The sequence below is a fragment of the Bombina bombina genome, chromosome 5 (genome assembly GCF_027579735.1).
Source record: "Bombina bombina isolate aBomBom1 chromosome 5, aBomBom1.pri, whole genome shotgun sequence".
Lineage (NCBI taxonomy): Eukaryota > Metazoa > Chordata > Amphibia > Anura > Bombinatoridae > Bombina > Bombina bombina.
The window spans coordinates 67,873,860-67,894,197 of record NC_069503.1 but is presented as its reverse complement, the minus strand read 5'-3'; positions in this window follow the sequence as shown (position 1 = coordinate 67,894,197).

Genomic DNA, 20,338 nt, shown 5'->3' with positions numbered 1-20,338 from the left:
ATTGACAGCTTGGCAATCACTTATATATACAATACTACAGATGACAGCCGGAAGTTATTCAGTATTAGTGCGATTTTAAAGGGACGCATACAGTATTGACAGCTCGGCAATTACTTATATATACAATACTACAGATGACAGCCGGAAGTTATTCAGTATTAGTGCGATTTTAAAGGGACGCATACAATATTGACTGCTCGGCAATCACTTATATATATATACAATACTACAGATGGCAGACGGGAAGTTCTGAATTATTATTTCGATTTTAAAGGGACGCATACAATATTGACATCTCGGCAATCACTTATATATATATACAATACTACAGATGGCAGACGGGAAGTTCGGAATTATTATTGCGATTTGAAAGGGACGCATACAATATTGACAGCTCGGCAATCACTTATATATATAATACTACAGATGGCAGACGGGAAGTTCTGAATTATTATTGCGATTTTAAAGGGACGCATACAATATTGACAGCTCTGAAATCACTTATATATACAATACTACAGATGTTACTTTATCGTTTACAAACAATGTTGCAGCAACATTGATCGATCACATTCGATGCACATTATACACAACTATGCACTTTCATTCATGTTAGCCTGGACGTGTGCTTGTTACTATAAGATCGCGTTTAATAAATATTTATTACGCATATGATCAAACATTACAAACATGCACTGTATGTGTGATATTTGACACTTTCACATTGAGAATCATTGTTTGAAACTAACATTTCAGCAAACAACAAATAAACGCCCACTGTGAAAGCATTCGCGCCGCTCACATACAAACAAGTGAATACAATCAGCAATCATTACAAACTCAATACCATTGGACTAATTGTACTATAAATCCCCCAAACAACATGGCCAATGCATCACTTGTGATCCACATCAGATCAAGTGCATACCTTGTTACGCTGTTTTGAAAGATGGATGACGATGACATGGTAGACACTGCTGGTGCTGCTATTGGCGAACTAGCTGTTGGTCGAATCAGGCAGCCTCGGCGGCTCAGACCGAGACGAAGGGGTCGTCTGGTTCGAGGTCCTCGTGTCTACAGGGTGAGACCCACCTTGGAAAACATGAGTGACTTTGAGGTTTTTGATAAGTATCGGCTCGATCGCGAACAGCTCATTGGCCTTTACAATCTTCTTAAACCTAATTTGGAGCCACGTATACAAATAAGGACTGCTGTTCCCCCCATGAGTAAGATGCTAAGCTGTCTATACGTCCTGGCCTCCGGGAGTTTTCAATCCGCAGAACTGTACATGCATGGCCTGGCTCAAGGTACATTCTCTGGGGTGTTTGATAACTTTCTGGACGCCATGGTACGTATCAGTAAGCAATACATAGGATTCCCACAGAATGATGGTGATTGGAGGCGCCTGAAGCGGGAATTCTTTGATATTGCTCAATTGCCCAATGTCTTGGGAGCCATAGATTGTACCCACATTGCGCTGCGTGCTCCAATTGATGACTTGCCCTTCAGAAATCGCAAACATTTTCATAGCCTCAACGTGCAGTATGTTTGTGACGCACGGATGAGGATTATGCATGTGTATGCAAATTTTGGAGGGGCTTGTCATGATGCCCGCATCCTCTCTCTGTCGTCCCTGTGGAGCCAGTTTGAGGAAAGACAAATGCCCCCTGGTTATCTCGTTGGTGAGTATTTGTGCTCAACATGGTTAATAATGTTGACAATTGGCCCTGTATTTTTTAACTGTTAGCGTCATGTTCAGCTATAGGATTAAATTTAACCATTTGTTATTTACCGACGCTAATGTCTATTTTTATTTAAATGCAGATATGTAGCATGTCTTACCTTAAGTGTTCAGATAGAGAATGCAATGTAACCATGTATTTAGCATTTTACACAAGGTTTGTTTTCAGAACAATACGCATATGTAGCATGTCTTAGCTGAAATGGGAAGCTATTATCTCATGTAATTTAACCCTGTCATTGTCTCTTTCTGCTAATGTCTATTTTTATTTAAATGCAGATATGTAGCATGTCTTACCTTAAGTGTTCAGATAGAGAATGCAATGTAACCATGTATTTAGCATTTTACACAAGGTTTGTTTTCAGAACAATACGCATATGTAGCATGTCTTAGCTGAAATGGGAAGCTATTATCTCATGCAATTTAACCCTGTCATTGTCTCTTTCTGCTAATGTCTATTTTTATTTAAATGCAGATATGTAGCATGTCTTACCTTAAGTGTTCAGATAGAGAATGCAATGTAACCATGTATTTAGCATTTTACACAAGGTTTGTTTTCAGAACAATACGCATATGTAGCATGTCTTAGCTGAAATGGGAAGATACAGAATAATATAGAAATTTTTTTATTGGTATGTTTCTGACAAGTTTTAATATGGATTATGGTTTTTAAATAAAAAAAAATTATACAACAATATACTAGTTTAAGGATTCTGTTTGAATTATGTTCTGTTCAAAATTTATAGGTGATTCTGGGTATATGAGCCGGCCTTGGCTCATTACCCCCTTGCGTAGCCCGACTGATGTGTCTGAGGAGCGCTACAATAGGGCTCATAAGAGAACCAGGGCGGTGGTTGAAAGGATGTTCGGGCTCCTGAAGATGAGATTCAGGTGCCTGGACCGTTCTGGAGGAGCACTCCAGTACAACCCAAAGAAGGTGGCGAAGATCGTTGTAGCCTGTAGCGTCCTGCATAATATTGCACAGCGGGCTGGGATGCTGCAGGCCGTCCCGGTGGACAGAGACCTCCTCAGAGATGAGGAGGATGATCCTGTTCTAGAGGGGGAATTCCAGGACGAGGGACTTGATGTCAGAGCAGACGTCATCAACCGCCACTTTAGACGGTAAAGAATAGAAGTTAGACTGTGTAGTATTTTCAATAGATGTGAACTCTAGGGAAATGACAAGTAGAGAATTGTGCAAACATGTTAGTATTGATCAAATGTTAGAATAATTTTTAATTTTCATAATATAGGTGATGCTCTGGGCATTGGGTCCTATAGCGAGTCTTTGCCACCTGGTTTTTAAAGAGGACATCAGATGGTAAGTAGAAATGTTTGGACTGTTGCTGGCATGATTTGTACACAAAAACATCATATGGCATACATTTTAAGAAATAGATTTTTGTTTACACATTACTTAAAATGTACATAATCAGAAAGGGATACTCTAGAATGACTATGGTTCAATGTCACACAGAGTTTTTTTATGCTCAATATGACTCATCTTCACACTTGCTAGAAAATAACACAGGTTCATACACAGGCTTAGTAAGCTAGTGACAGATATTTATTATGAAATGGGGGGTGGGAGAGGGGTACAGAACTGATTCACACACTTGTATGATTTTTTTTAATTAAATTTATTACATTAGGGAGATGACTTAATCTAAAGACTGAAAGGGAACAATTTGAAGCCTGACAGTCAAGATTGCCCAGACTGACAGTGGGGAAAAAGCCAAGATTGAAATTGAAGTATACCAATGGGATCATGTCTGGCATTATCTTTCAATTCTGCTGACCTTGAAAACCATACAAAGACATGTTCACATGGTAAGTGCAAACTATTTGATAGAATAAGGCTGTGGAGACATCCTATTGGAGACACTTAGATGATTTTCTATTTTGTAGATGGTATTTCCCAGTCCTCTATTTAATGAACTGATGAATAAGACACCTATTGAAGATCAACTGTTTACCCCTGAATTGACGTGTGTATTAACTTTGTTCCATTTTTATTATTTTTCTTTTCAGATTGGCATCTGATGACTTCCAGGAATATTTAATTTTTTTCGATTAATTATATTTTGACATGTTAATACTAAACATTTTATTATTAAATACATTATTTTGAACAGATTCTACTAAATATCAATATAATCTGTAAATAAATCAAACTTGGACTCCCATGACTGGTAGTTGGCTATTTGACAAGCACATGCATAAGATAAAATAATGCTTTAATATTAGAAAATAAAATGCTTCCGAGAATATAAATATATATTTTATAACATTAATTGGGGAGTCAGATTCTTCAATGCTTTTATATTGAAAATGTATATATTACAATTATTTAGGATATGTAGTAAAATATTTTTTTTTTTAACATATAATAAGGTGAAGTGGTTCAATTACATGAAAGTGACAGTGTTGTTGAATGTAAAAATAATTGTATAAGATCATGTATCTTCCTTAGGTATCTAAAAAAATTAATAGAAATTATTTAAATTATTACATTTATGAATGGTAGGTCATTTAACTTGATAATTTTTAAAAATTAGTTATTGGATGCCAGGTTAATCTATGTAATTTTCTAGTGGAGTCATTTAACTATACTTAGTAATATTATGTATTTATTACAATCTTACCTCTTGGGTTAGACATCACATATCTATATAGAATGTAAATTCCCCTTTTGTTTATTTTGTCAATGTTAAATAAAAATACCAAATGTTTGGGTCCTTAAAGGGACAATCACAAAGTATATTTTGTATAGATTTTTAAAAATATCATACAAGAATTTAAACATATTTAGAAAGTACTATAGAATTACATTCAGTCTTTAAATATACTTGTTTTATAAAAAAAAAATGCACATATCTTAGTCAATGATATAAGGCATCTATATGCAAACAACAATCAGCATCAAAATAGCCTATGTAGAGATGTATTTAATCCAAGAATATATATAATTACAATATAATGATTGAATAACAAAACATATTAAGTTGTTCAAATATAAGAATATTATACAAAATGCATACATAACATATAGCTTAATGTCCCTCTACGCTGAAGGCTAAAAAAGACATCATTTAATAAATATATTTCAGTCAGTGTGTAAAACAATCTAGAATTTAATCTTAATTTGCTTTACTCATATGTTAGACTCATTTAGCAAAAGGAAGGTGCCTAGGTTTATGATATTTTAAGCATTATTGTGAAATGTTTATTTAAAGGGACATGAACTCAAAATATACTTAAAGGTAGACAGTTAAAAAATTAATGATTTATACATTCTGAATGAGTATTCTATTGGAATCAACTTTAAAACTTGTCTCATATTATGAATGCTCATTGTGATGTTGCTATCATTACTTTAAAAATAAGGCAGTAAATAGCTAATTTATTTGCTTCAGTACTCTGGACAGAACTTGATTGTTTGGAATAATTGATGCAACAATCGTCAAGGACAACCCATGTTTTTATAAAACAATTGTCCGTAATATAAAATATCATTATTGATTTGCAAAGAAACATAACAAGATAACTGTTAAAATTTGATAATCTGATTAAAGAATAAAGTTGATTAACATTTCATGCTCAATCACCAATGCTAAATTTGTTTGGACAGTGTCCCTTTAAGAGATTTAAAGAGTGTATTTACTTATCTTGATATCTTCACATACTTTGCTTGAAAAGCATATCGAGATCGGCTCAGTAGATGAAGATTGGTGGATGCACAGAGATGCCTTATGTGATTGTCTCAACCATGTGCATTTAAATTTCTTATGTTGAGGATATCTAAATACTAATGGAAAATGATTCACATTTTAAAGTCTAAACAATCTTCTATCTCTACAGATCATTTGATACAATTGTTTGTAATGTCTCTTTAAAACTAAAGACGCCATTGCACAATAACATATATGAGCACTTCAGACAAATACAAGCTCGAGGTTTATTTGCGAATAACAAAGCTGTAGTTTAATATTTATAAACAGATTATCCAAGTTACTGACATTCTAACCTGAATTTTAACATTAATAAATATTGCGTGGGAAACGCATCTTGAAACACCAGATTAGCATCTTTAAACATTAGAGTCTAATGTCACGCAATAGCACACAATCAATGTGCATTATAAAGACATTTAATAGAGCAATGTCAATACTTCACAATAAATGTATTTAAAGAACAATAAAGACATACAATATGAAATGTGTATTTGTATTAAAGAAACAGACCGTTATTAAACCGAGAAATGTCGACAACATTAATAATGTGACAGTATTAGATTTTAAAGAGTATTTAATCATTAATATTTAACGGATCACGGATATTAAATCTGCGTCACACATATCCGCATGACAGGCCCATGAGTTACAAATAAGTATACATGAAAAATGAAGTTACAGCACCACCATGAGGTATGTGTAAGGAAGTTACTAAGATATGAAACATTAAGGAACGGCCAATCAGAGTTCATCACACAAACACAACTTGAGTCAGGATGGTCTCACACACATTCTAACAATATTTCAAACTTTTATCCAATCAGATGTACAGATAAATTGTCCCATGGTGCATCTCATGTTTACTTCACCATATAAAAGTCCATTACACGTTGCCATCTTTGTCAGTTCTCTAATGCCTGCTGGTGTATTTGTTTTTATATATTAAATATATATTATATATACGCAACTCGGCAGGCATGTCAGTTCCCAGGTTCACCAAGGAGGAGAGCGCTGCACTGGTCCACGCCGTCAAGGACTTTTATCCCCAGCTGTTTGGGAACAAGAGGAGGTTGACAGATGCGCACGTTAAGAAGGCCCTCTGGGAGTCTATTACCAATGCGGTTAGATTGGTGTGTGACGTCCAGAGGACCCAGGATCAGATCATGAGGAGATTCGGAGATATGAGGTTGCGTTTATCGAAAAAAGTAAACCTCATAAGGGACTGGGTACAAGCCCGTAAAAGAGGTGGCAAAAGAGAGGCCCCGCGGAAACTGTACCTACTCCCTTATGAGGTGACTTTATGCGAGCTCCTCAATCTCCGGGTCCCCAAAAGATTTAGATCCTCGCCATCCTCGGCCTCCTCTTCTTCCCTCCCAGCTGCGGGATCTGAAAGTCCTGACGCGGGGGACAGGGCAGATGCTTCTCCGTCCGGTGGCCTGGGAGGAGATGATAGAGAATCTGAACCAGGTAATTATCCAACTTCATATAATATTCTTATTTTTTTTATTATCCAAAAATGTGTATATAGTCAGATACTAAACCTATACAGATCTCACAACATACACTACATATGATGTTTAGATATCTGATTTTAGATTATTGACACATGAAATAGGAATGATGTTTCTTGCGCTCTACAGAATATGCGTCACAGAGCGGAAATGTAATTTCTCATCCACGTTAACATGGGTTTGCGGAAAGTGGCATTGCTTTATACATATTGGTGAAATGACGGATGCGTAATTCCGCTTGGAATCATTGCGCAATGATCGCGAAAATGGCATTTCTCATCCACGTTAACATGGGTTTGCGGAAAGTGGCATTGCTTTATACATGTTGTTAAAAATTAAATGGGAATTCTTAGATTAGTGAAGAATACAGTATTCTTATTTTCAATATTATAGCTAATAAAAAACCAATAATACAAAACAATTATAACATATGGCCATCAATTGATGATTATGTAATAACAAGCAGATATTCTTAAAGATACAGTAAACAACACAACTGATTGAAAATAAGAGTCCAGGATATATTTTTAATTAATTTAATTGAGGAAACTATTAACTCATGGGACTACCAAAGGATTAATATTTTTCAATTGATTTGTTATTAATGTAAATTTTTTAAACATGGCATGATTAGTATTAATGATATGCAATCCTCATTTAATATATTACAGATATGGATGTGGCTGCTGGATCCTCAAGCCAGGGCTTGTCACAGTATGGTATGTCTCTTTTTAATTGACATTTGTCTTAGAAACATGGACTGAACATTACATACTAAATACACATTGTTCAATATTTAGATGTAATGTCTATTTAATAGATGAAAATTAAATAATTATTCGGATATCCTTAAATAACATATTACATTTTAATTGCATGCTCAATACCATTCATGACATCAACATATGGAGTAGATAATTCATTAACAACAACATTGTGGAATCAATTTAATTTTACATTAAAGGGATACTGAGCTACAATTATTAATATTGTCATTCAGATACAGTATGCAATATTAATAAACACAAAAATATAATACTATCATCATATGTGACATATTCTATTGCTAAATGTATTGTAAAATAAAGAAAGTACGTTTATGTGCATCTAAATTTTGGTTGACCAACCTGGGTTTTTATTGATGATTGGTGGATACCTTCAACAAACAATATTTATTGAATCCAATATTCCTTATCTGCCTTTAAGATTAATATTGAGCAACATTCTAATTATAATAGGAGTCAATGTTAAATCATTTTTTACAGTTTGAACATAGAAATCAATTATTTAAATTAATCATGTCAGTGTCCCTTTAAGACAAAATAGATTCATTCATCTTTACATTCTTTTTATTAAAAACTATTGATATATAAATCACATTCTCTGTTGGAGTTACTTTATAGATATCTGCATACTCTAACAGCACCATGATTACATATTTGTAATAATCAATTTTGTTTTGTATTGTGATAAATATGTGTTGTGTCCTAAACAAGATTACTGTACATTGCAAAAATGGCTCGATGTGACACATGTGTTTGTTTAGATTTGTCAACAGATGCTACTCAATATGTGGTTTGTGTGTATTCTTGTAACTTCTTAAGGACATATGACGGAATTATTCCGTCATAAAACAATTGAGCAAAGTGAAAGGCGTGTCCTTAAAGGGTTAAGAACATTGATCATTGGGTATATTTAGATATGCAATAGCAGCATCTGAGATGACTTTGATGTCTAATGTAGTCTGACATTAAACATATGTTCAATACAGATATTTTTACAGAATCCCCTTGATTCAATCAAGCATTTTCTGGTGTAATGACTGCTCTATTCTTCACATTTTAAAGTTGATTAATGTTAAAATTCTAGACAGATGTGATTTAGTGATATCCCAAATGTGTTTAATAATATATATCTATATCATTCATAGAGAGAGTTGGTGTGGTGAGCCCACAGGAATCCAGCAGTGACATAGAGACGCCTTTGCGGTCTCCTGGTAAGTCCATTGACTCATTTATATGTAATTGAAGGTGTATTGCTAATCAATATTATGATCATGATTCTGATGAAGCATAACATTATAAAAATTCAAAATATTTATCTTCTGATTATATATTAATTTATTTTTCATATTGAACGATTAATAATTTCTACTTTATTAGTCTACACATTTGTTATTCATAAGATGTATAACATATGTTTGTTTCCATTAGATTTTTTGACAACAGTCATCAAGTGATACACACATGAGAAATCTTAAATGTTCTATGTACTATGCTTTTATGAATTTAACATTAATACAAACAATACATTAAAATTAATATTCATTGACAATAACAAATCTATTGTCATTTGTATGCTCCATCAAAATGATGTAAATCATAACTTTGTGTGTGTATATCTTTAATGCAACATTGATGTGCGTATTTGAGCAACAGTAACATATGTTATAATATCTGATCTTAACGTGTACACAACATGTTATGTTTTACAGAGATTGCTGTCACATGTGGGACGGAGGAGGAAGAGGCTGCCTTGGAGTCTGATGGTATGTGAAATATATCTATCATGTTTCCAACATGTTTTTTTTTGGAAATCATTTTATTGAAGACATTAAAAGTCTACAGCTTTTGCCTTTTAAAAAGGAATATTATTTGTCTGTTCAAATACACTACTGCCCCCTTTCTATATCAGGCAGCATGAAATTCTGCTTGTATATTTATTTTGAAAAATTTCTAATTCATGCCATCATTATGTCACATGCATATTCCATGCCAAAAAACAATAATAAGGTTCAAATTGTACAGACAGTCATTGATATTCATCTGAGTGCCTATATACATACCATATCCTCATTTCAGAATTGTTTAAAAATTCAAACACACTTCGAAGTATATTGAAAACATAATCAATTTGAAATGCGTTGATTTGATGTCAGGATGTATGAGATGTTAATATATTTTCTTTACATTTTCAGATGGATCCACCACTTCTGGTCATCTGGTTTCCGCCCCTGCCCAGTCACAGACCCCTCCCCAGGCACACACCCCTGACCATGGCCACACCCCTGCACAGACCCAGAACCCTGCCCATGACCAAACTCATGACCATGCCCAGACCACTGCCAGCCCTTCACATATTTCATATCCTGTCCATCCCAAAAAACGCCCATACACCCCCCTTCGCCGCTCTCCCCGTATTCTGGCCCGTACAGCTGCCCAGACCCAAACTCCCCACTCCCCAGCTGTACGGCCTACCCCGGAGCGGCAGCTCAGCCCTCCCCAAGCCATTCACATCCCTCCCCAAGCCAATCCCATCCCTCCCCCCTGTCTCAACCTTCATTGTCCTGGGTGTCAGATTGTCCTTCCCAGGCACAGCTGTAAGTATCATTCTAAATACACTTTATAAGATACTTAAAGGTACAGTGAAGTTAAATTTGTTAAATTGTGATTCAAATCCAGCATGCAATGTTAATCAAATTTATAATTTCATACTCTTATTAATTATTCGTCATTCTCTTGATATATTTTTGTAAAAAAAGTAATTACTATAATTAGTTTAAACAATAAAATAAATCTGGCCATCATTTCTTTATTGTTGGATGAATGTATCCATCAACCAGCATGCACAAACAAAGTTGATAAACAAATATTTGCTTCCATAAAAAGCAACATTCTTGCTTTCAAAATATAGCTTGAGAATTAAAACATATAATGAATATGTGTAATTTATAAAGATTTGTCATGTCATGCTCTATCTGAATGAGTCCATTAAATATTTAGGTTCAGTGTCCCTTTAATTGGATATCACTACATATACCAATCACCACTACTTGGATCCAAAATTTTATGTACAAATGTGGATACATTATCTCTTGTCTAACCCAGTGGGAATGTAATTTCTTCTGGTTGCTATGTTTACACAGCTTGTCCTCAATGCAAAAATGTTTAAGGATAGGTGTGCCTACCACAGTCTAAATTTAATTTTTAAATTTCTGATGTAAGTACAATGTAAATCCTTTAACAAGATTTGATACACTCAAGCTGTATAAGTGGATCATCTAAAACCAATTAAAGGGGACAACATGTTTGAGTAACATGTCCCTTTAATGATTTCTGTCTGTCTGAATAACCTAATTCATGTGTAAAGAATAAATGTAAACTAATTAATGTAAATAATTATTTGTCTTTATGATGACAATGTATGTATTAAAATTTTTAGTCTGTTGTGTAATTATCCTTAATATTTAATTTTATTTTATTTTAGGCTGTGACTCAGCATGGCTCATGCTAGAAGGGATAGCAAGAGTAGAGCAGGCCGTGTTGAGGAACGCAGCTGTCCTGAGAGGGATGAACGACACCATGCAGGCCCAGCTCCGGGTTCAGGACTTGACTCTGCGTGAAATTATGCAATTACGTTCAAGGCCTGAATCTGGAGCTGGACATGCACAGGACAATGAAGAGGATGACCAGTAAGTGGAGGATCTGGATATGCTCCATGGTGGCAGATAAGAATCCTCCGTCCACATGTTGAATTTTTATTGTTAGTGTTGCCATTTGGCCTTTTTTTCTGTTTATTGTTGTGCCTGTTGCACTCTTTTACCTTGTCATATGTCTCCAATGGGGCTATGCTGGCCCTTGGCAACTCTCTTCATGGACTGTGATGCACTGTGTTACCTTGCCATGTGTCTCCAATGGGGCTATGCTGGCTCTTGGCAACTCTCTTCATGGACTGTGATGCACTGTGTTACCTTGCCATGTGTCTCCAATGGGGCTATGCTGGCACTTGGCAACTCTCTTCATGGACTGTGATGCACTGTGTTACCTTGCCATGTGTCTCCAATGGGGCTATGCTGGCCCTTGGCAACTCTCTTCATGGACTGTGATGCACTGTGTTACCTTGCCATGTGTCTCCAATGGGGCTATGCTGGCTCTTGGCAACTCTCTTCATGGACTGTGATGCACTGTGTTACCTTGCCATGTGTCTCCAATGGGGCTATGCTGGCCCTTGGCAACTCTCTTCATGGACTGTGATGCACTGTGTTACCTTGCCATGTGTCTCCAATGGGGCTATGCTGGCTCTTGCCAACTCTCTTCATGGACTGTGATGCACTGTGTTACCTTGTCATATGTCTCCAATTGGGCTATGCTGGCCCTTGGCAACTCTCTTCATGGACTGTGATGCACTGTGTTACCTTGCCATGTGTCTCCAATGGGGCTATGCTGGCCCTTGGCAACTCTCTTCATGGACTGTGATGCACTGTGTTACCTTGTCATATGGCTCATAGATTCCTTATTTTTACAAGATTATTTATAAACGTTGTGTATGTTTTCTTACATACTAATAAAATACATTTTATTTCACAAATAATTGTCCTCATTCTTCCTGTTATTTTTTGAAAGCTCTAGTTTATGTTGTTGATCCTTAAAGGGACCTACCAAATATATTTGTTATACTGAAATCATATATGTAAGACAATAGTAAATGACTTTAAGATTAACATCTCCAATGTAATCTTATTATTTGTCTTTATATTATTTTCTCTTAGCTCTATCATTGCCTGATTATGATTAGCAGAGTAATTTCTTTATATATGTATATATAGATTGGTATTTGTGTATATATGTATATTTAAATGTTCAGATCCATGTGTGTATTTAGAAAGTCTGCATGAATTGATGCACCTTTACCAAATGATCTGAGTATTGATAAAATGATATAATCCCTGTAAAGTCTTCATTTTATTGAAATAGTATTGACTATGTGTATGCTCTTTTTAAAAACAAAATAATGTCCCTTTAAGTGATGTTGATCACAATTGTTAATGAATGTATTTCCATTTGTAAAGCGTTTTTGTCCTTTTTACAAGAACAAAGACATATAATTTTATTAATAAACAATCTTATTGTAATGTTGACAGCACCTGTATTTCATTTTCAAATCTATATTAGTGTAAAGGTGTAACCAAATAAATCTCTGTGTGTAATGCAAATAATTTAGATGATGAATATTAGTTAACTAATATGTTAACAAAATACATCTCCTCCCATATATGGCTATAGGTAGGCTGACAATAATTAAACCTGAATAAATGACACGTTTAATCAATACATGTATAACTATTGTTATTCAACAACAATCCAAACATATCTTAAAACATCAATGGCATATGTATTTCTCATGTGTATCTTTTAAATGTTAAAGATATACACCATAGCTATAGTTCAAGGTACAGTCAAGTCCGAAAAGATGATTCAGGATTTGTTGTCATTCCTAGATAGCAATCTACACACATACTAGTTCCTAAAATATAAATACGTTTCTTAGTGATATGCCAAGCTGTCACTGAGTCCTTGTATTGTCAGCGGTTTTTCAGCGATCTCGGATGCGCCATGTTGCTTAAGACGTCACCTGCCAGGCTGTCCAATGATTCCTTGTATTGACTGACGTTCTTACGTGATCAGGAATATGCCTTTTATTGGATTGCGTTTTGACGCGATCAAGGATGCGCCTTTTATTTTGGGCGTTCTTACGTGATCAATAATGTGCCTTTCATTGGATGGCGTTCTTACGTGATCAAGGAAGCGCGATGTTAAGACGGCACATGTAAAGGTAAAAAAACGTATGATTGGATTACGTAGTCCCGCAATATTTGTGCACGTTAAAAACGTTTGTGACTGCATCCAATTTTAAAAAGCTTGCGAATATGTATTATTTGCATCATGTTACATTGTTGACCCGTAGCTGATAAAGACCACCACATTCTCTTTTGCTGTATGTCTGGTTGAATCAACGAACTAAAGAAAAATGTTTTCATGCATAGGATATTTCTAGGCAAGTGCAAATCTCTACAGTCCATGTTTAATATGTTTGTCAACAATATGTTCCTTTTTCTTAAAAAATTAATGTTGTGTTTAATGTTGAATATATCTAATTAATAAATAAGCGCTATTGTGTTTGAATAAAGTAATCAATATGCATTTATCTTTATCATATGCTAAATATATGATGCCGACTTCTTCTAAATGTAATTTCGTTGTATATTTTATTAAAGGTTCATTAGACACTCACATTATAAATCAAAAGCTTGGATTTTGTCTCTAGTTAGATAGTCCATTGTTTAACCAATACGTTTATTTTTTCTTCTGTTCTAAGAAAATGTAAGTAATTTTCTTACTCCTCGCAAAGCCTCTGAGTTTCATGTGAGTACATTCTCCAGCTTTCTCCAGTTTGTGTAAAGGGTCTTTTCATATGTTAATGATGGTGTATTGTGTTGTTTTACGGTTGTAATGGGGGTTTCGTCTATATTTTCAATATAGCTAACCCTATTTTATTTTCAAGTGTTTGAAGCTTTTTAAGATTGATATCAGTATATGTTAATCTTGTTGTTTGTAGTAGTGTCTATTACATACAGTTATGTTAAAAATATAGGATACTGTCCCTTGAATGCAAATGTTGTTTTTTGTATCATGTATGAGATCCACATAGTTTAATCTTCAAATATATTATTGTTAGCATATTTTCACCCCCCCCCTCCTAAAAGGACTTTAAACCATATTCATTGTTAAATAAAAATGTCTTTACAATAAAATATTAACACAATAATGTCTCTTAAAGAAAATAGACTTTATTTAACACGTCAATATAAATGTGATTTCAATTTTTTTTTATTTGACAAAGTACATGTAGATATACCAACAAGTTTAAAATATGTGTTAGCATATGTAATGTTGTTAAAGGGACAGTTTAGAAAATATATAATGTTTGTCATTATTCTAAAAGTCAATTCTGTAATATCAAGGATATCAAATGTTTCTCAACAATTGAACATTTGTCTGGGTTTATTTAAATTTGCTATCTAAACTTATGAGGTTGGTGTGCTCATTTCTTCCATCTTGAAGAGTGCTTGTAATCATTATACAATTTGAGCACTAGAGGGCATTTTGATAGCATTTGTATATGTAAAACCTTGGGCTCATACAGCATATTATTGACCATGTATTGATCATTGATATCTAAAATGTTGTTATGTCAGAACAACAAATAAGTGGTCATTTTTCATAGTCATAGATACAAGGGTAAGCACATAAGTCACACATGTATTTCTCCATGTTTTGTTGTTTCAAACTTTATAATGCGTAATACAGTGTTTTCTTTGTAATCAATAATTTTCTGACTGTCCCTTTAAGCTGTGTTATTGGCATTCAAACAGTAATATGCCATCATGGAAAATTGTTATGGTAATTGAGTTAGCGATTGGGGAAACAGTTTGGACATCACATCACAGAAACCAATCAATATCATGAACAAGGATAGGTATGTGATGATGTGGTTTTCACACACTTATAACCCACACTCTGCAAACAATCTGCCTCCATGGACCCGGCCCCATAGAAGTCGATTATATACAGAGTGTGGTCCACAAGTGTATGAAAACCACATCATCACATACCTATCCATTACACATTAAATTAAAAAAAGCAGTGAAGATGAAAAAAATACTTACTTCCTCTTCCTTCCCCTCTTCCCACGGGGCTGAGGCTCTGGGAGAGGCAACTGCCGACTCCGAAGAGTCCTCCTTGGAGCTGTTGTGGGAGGAGTGGAAGGAAGAGTACTGGGACGACCAAGGTGAGGAGTAGATGGCTGGGGAGGAGAAGATGGATGAGGAGGAGAAGATGGCTGAGGAGGATGAGTAGATGGCTGAGGAGGAGGAGGAGTAGATGGCTGAGGAGGAGGAGTAGATGGCTGAGGAGGATGAGATGGGCCGGCAGGAGGAGATGGCCCAGCAGCAAGAGGCCCAGCAACAAGAGGCACAGCAACAGGAGGTAGACCAGCATGCGCCTCCCGGAAAAAAGTGAACATTTGTTGATGAAGATTAAATATTCTTGTTTGGCCTTCTTCTATTCTATTCAGTATGTTGATGATTTCATTTTGGCCTTGAATAATCTGATTTTGGCCATCAAGTATTCTGTGTCGTCCTTCTATATTTTCTATCCGGGAGGTACGCATCTGGTCTATGTACTCCAGTAGAACCCGCACCTCCGCTATTTCCTCTTGTTGTGCATGTTGAACCCGTGCACGGCGGGGTGCCCGTGCACGGCGGAGTGCGGGTCTTTGAGGGACCTCGGGTTCCGCGGGTTCCGCGGGTTCCTCCTGTGCTTCCGGGGCCTCTTGATCATCTCCCGTGCGCTGTTCGTCACGGGGGGCCTCTTCCCTCCGAAGTGGAAATTCCTCACCACCACTCTCATCCCGGGGAGATGCAGGAGGCTGTGCTGCCTCGTCCCCAGACTCTGTATATAAAAAAAAAATGAAAAAAAAAAATGTATATATTAGCATATTTGCAAATAAAGGTTTAAATGACTTAGCTTACGATACAATTACAAATGCAGAATCATTAATCCACTTTGAAATCTAACAAACAATCAATACTATTTCCGCTTTTTCTAAACCGTGTTTGTGATATCTCTGGTCAATGTGAATGTTTTTGCTTTTTTTTTCAGTCTGTTTAAATGCACACCTAACCTATAGCCTAGATACTGATGTAACCGCAAAGTAATAGAATGCGTGTAAACAACGTTATAGCATTAATCTGATCCTTAACACATGAAACCCAATGTTTTATCTTTCATGATTTAGAAGCATACATTTTGTATCAACTTTCGAATGTACTTTTCTTATCTAATTCGCTTCATTCTCTGGATATTCTTTGCTGAAAAGCATATCTAAATATGCTTATAAGATGCTGATTGTTAGCTGAATATAGCTGCCTCCTGTGATTGTTTCACCGTGTGCATGGCTATTTCTTCATTAAAATATATCTCAAGAATGAATCAAATGAGGTAATATAAGTACATTTGAATGTTTTGTCAAATTGTATTCGCTACCTCAATCATGAAAGTAAATGTTTGCGTATAGTGTCCCTTGAAATACATTTGTATGTGAAATTATTGTTCAATAAGCTTACCGTCAGATGAGAGTGGCAGGTTCCCGGTATCGATTCCTCCGATACCGACTACTTCCACCTCGGAGATGCTGGGACGCAACATTTCCTCCCATCGGCAGTAGTCCATTTCAATGGCAGGGCCGCCACCGGTCCCTGCGGCATGTCGGGCCTCCAGGATTAACTTTTTTTTCAGTTCAAGTTTACAGTCCCGGTACCGATGTTTGATAGAATCCATATCGCGGTTCCGGCCACCCACTGCATTGACTGCATTCCTAATCTCGTTCCAGAGCCTCCTCCTGTCAGTCGGGGTGGTCTTTTGGTGCTGCAGCATCCTATGCCTGGCCATATAGGCCTCTACGAGGGCCTCCTTCTCCTCCATCGAAAACCTCGCCTCCCTGGTCGCCTTGGCCTTCCCCTGTGATGATGCCCTCTGTTTCCCGGACTGTGAAGCCCTACTCTGATCGCCACTGGGCCCAGCCACTTGGTCATCTTGAACCAAGTGGCTGGGTCCACCCACCGCTTCCACCCCCGCTTCCTGCCCCCCTTCCTGCCCTGTTCCTCTCCCCCTCCCTCTACTCCCCCCTCTACCTGTCCCCTGCCTGGCCTCCATCTCTTCCCTAAACTAAACCCCAAATAATCAAACAAAAAGTGAGTGTGATGAAATTAAAGGGGGTCAAAATAAAGAACTAAAAAGACAAAAAAGGTGCTTAAAGTGTGAGAGGGATGTAAAAAACAAAGAGGGTAAGGAGTCTTTAAATAAACGAAAAGAATAAGACTAAAAGGAGGATATGTAAACTAAATGTAACTAGGGGATGGGTATGGGATGGGTATGGGGTATGGGATAAGAGTAAATGGGATGAAAGGGAATCGGACTACAAGGAATGGGGTATGGAGTGTAGTATGAGGGGGTAGGGGGTATGGAGTGTATGTAGTGTTATTGATAAGTGTATGTATGTATTGAATGTGTTTGCGTGTAAATGTGTTAAGTGTACAGAAAAATCACTCGCTCGCTAACTCACACTACTTCTAATTCTCACTAACAAACACTCCCACTAACGCTCACTAACTACCACTAACTGACGCTCCCACTAACAACTCTCACTAATAACTCCCACTAACTCACTCACGCTCCCACTAACAGACTCTCTCCCACTCCCACTAACTACCACTAACTCACTCACTCTCTCACGCTAACACTACCAACTGACTCTCTCACGCTAACACTAACTCTCAAAAATTCGCAAACTCTCTATTCTTAAACCTCCAATCTCCAAAGACCCAACAGCAACACAGTCAAAGAAGCCATGCTTGTGTGGTGCTTATATACCCTGTGTAAATATTTAATGATGTACCTATTTGCGTTGTAAATAGTGTTCAGGTGTGCTTTATTAGCAATTAATATTATTGCAATGTGTATTAGGTGTGTGAATTTGCGCATGCTCATTTTGAGTTGGTATTTGTGGAATGTGTAGAATGCGATGATGTCATAGTGGTCGTTTTCTCTAACATTGTCCAATAGTATTCTTTTTAAATGTGATTTTGCGATGGTGTGTTCTTTGTGAAGTGTTGTATATGTATGTTTGTCCTAATATATAGTGATATTGAATACGATCTTTTTTCTAGTGTATGTATATCATTTTTAATCCTTGTTGTTATTTAGCGATTTTCCGCATCTTAAAGTATATGCGTATTCCCCGTATAAAATTTTATTAAAACATCCCCCGCTTGTGAATGTGTAATGCTTGTGTGATTTGTTGATTGATTGTTGTTGTGACATTTGCGGCGTGTTATTGTTGTGCATGATGTGGTATGCGTCATATGACCGAGCTGTGCGTATTCTCGCGAGATCGAGTGTTAGGTGAAAAAAGCTATTTTTTTGCTTTCCCATTGATCTCTATGGGAGACTGTCTTACGCGGGCAGTATTACGCGTGTGACATACACGCGTTAGGAGCATCGTTAGATGGTCTTATTTTAACTCTAAATACCGGAGTCAAACAATGCTGTGCGTTAGACATAAACACGCGTGGCGTTAACAGCCCTTTTACCGCCGAACTCCAAATCTAGGCCTTAGAGATTTATATGTATGTAAATCTGTTAAAGCACATTTCAGTCCTTTTTGTTTTCTAACATCTGAGACCTCATCTTTGAGCCCTTAGAACACTCATTATGAGTATAACTGTACTTTTAAGTTTAAATATTTTTATTTATTTGTTAGATTTGTACAGAAAAGATAATATAACATAATCTCAAGTTTACAAATGCCCAAGTTTTATGTCAAAGTCCCGTATGTGGTTATATGATTGTTCATGCCATTGGATCCTTATATGAGAACATTGTTGACATCCTTTCAAAAGGGAATCCAGGAATTTGATGGAGTGGTTATGGGTGAAAAACAGTGAAAAAAGGAAGAAAAAAAACAAAGCATTGCAACAAAGAGAGTGGTTTCATCACAAAAAACAGTGATACAACTTGAAATAACACAGTTTTTTTTAACAACAAAAGCTGAGGAAACCAAGACAATAGACTACATTTTTTTACATTAGCTTTATGATATAGTCACACCTTAATATATTCTGACCAGTATGATTTTATGTAGAGATATCTCCTCATATTGGTTCAAGCCATTATTGATGTTCTTACTGTCTAAAATTGGGACCATCTTTTAGAATTCAATAATACCATATTGTCACGGATACCAGACAGCTAAGGCTACCCCCAGCCCCCCCCACAACCTCACCCCTGTTGTTTCTCAGTGGTTTTGGGCTCCTAAGAGCAACCACAATCTCTGGAAGCTTTTGTTTGCTTGTTTTGTGGAGAGCTGGTGTATGACCAGGAAAACCCTCCTAGGCTGGCTGGGCTTCTGGTACTCCCAGTCGGCCGCCTAACAATGGACACCCGCCTAACTCCTCTCAGGCTGGCCGGGCTCCTGGAACTCCCGGTCGGCCACAGGACAGCAGTACACCCGCTAAATTTACCCCTGGTCGCTCCAGCAGCCCTTTGCCCCAGAGCTCCGCTCTTTTGGGGATTGGTAGCCCCTAGGGAGGACAAGAGCTGTGGCAATTATCAGAGGGGAGCTCCTTTGGGAACTGGGGGTTTTGGACACCACTCCGGTCCCCAGTAACGAATCACACTCATTTTTGGACTGTGGTATCTGGGGACTGAGAGCTTTAAAATGACACCATGGAAGTGCCGCCACTCCACCTGGATCACCCAAAACCGCCACCCCTAGGTATTGGGATAATGTGAGACTGTGGCTCCTATGGAGGTGCCGGGCTGTCTGGAGGGGCGGGGATGGCGGGAAAATTGTGGGATTGTCCTTTGTGTTATCAAGATGAGCTGTGTGTATAAAAGGAGTGTATGTTTTACAATAAAATCAGTTCGTGTTTAACCTGAATGCTAGTTTGTCTA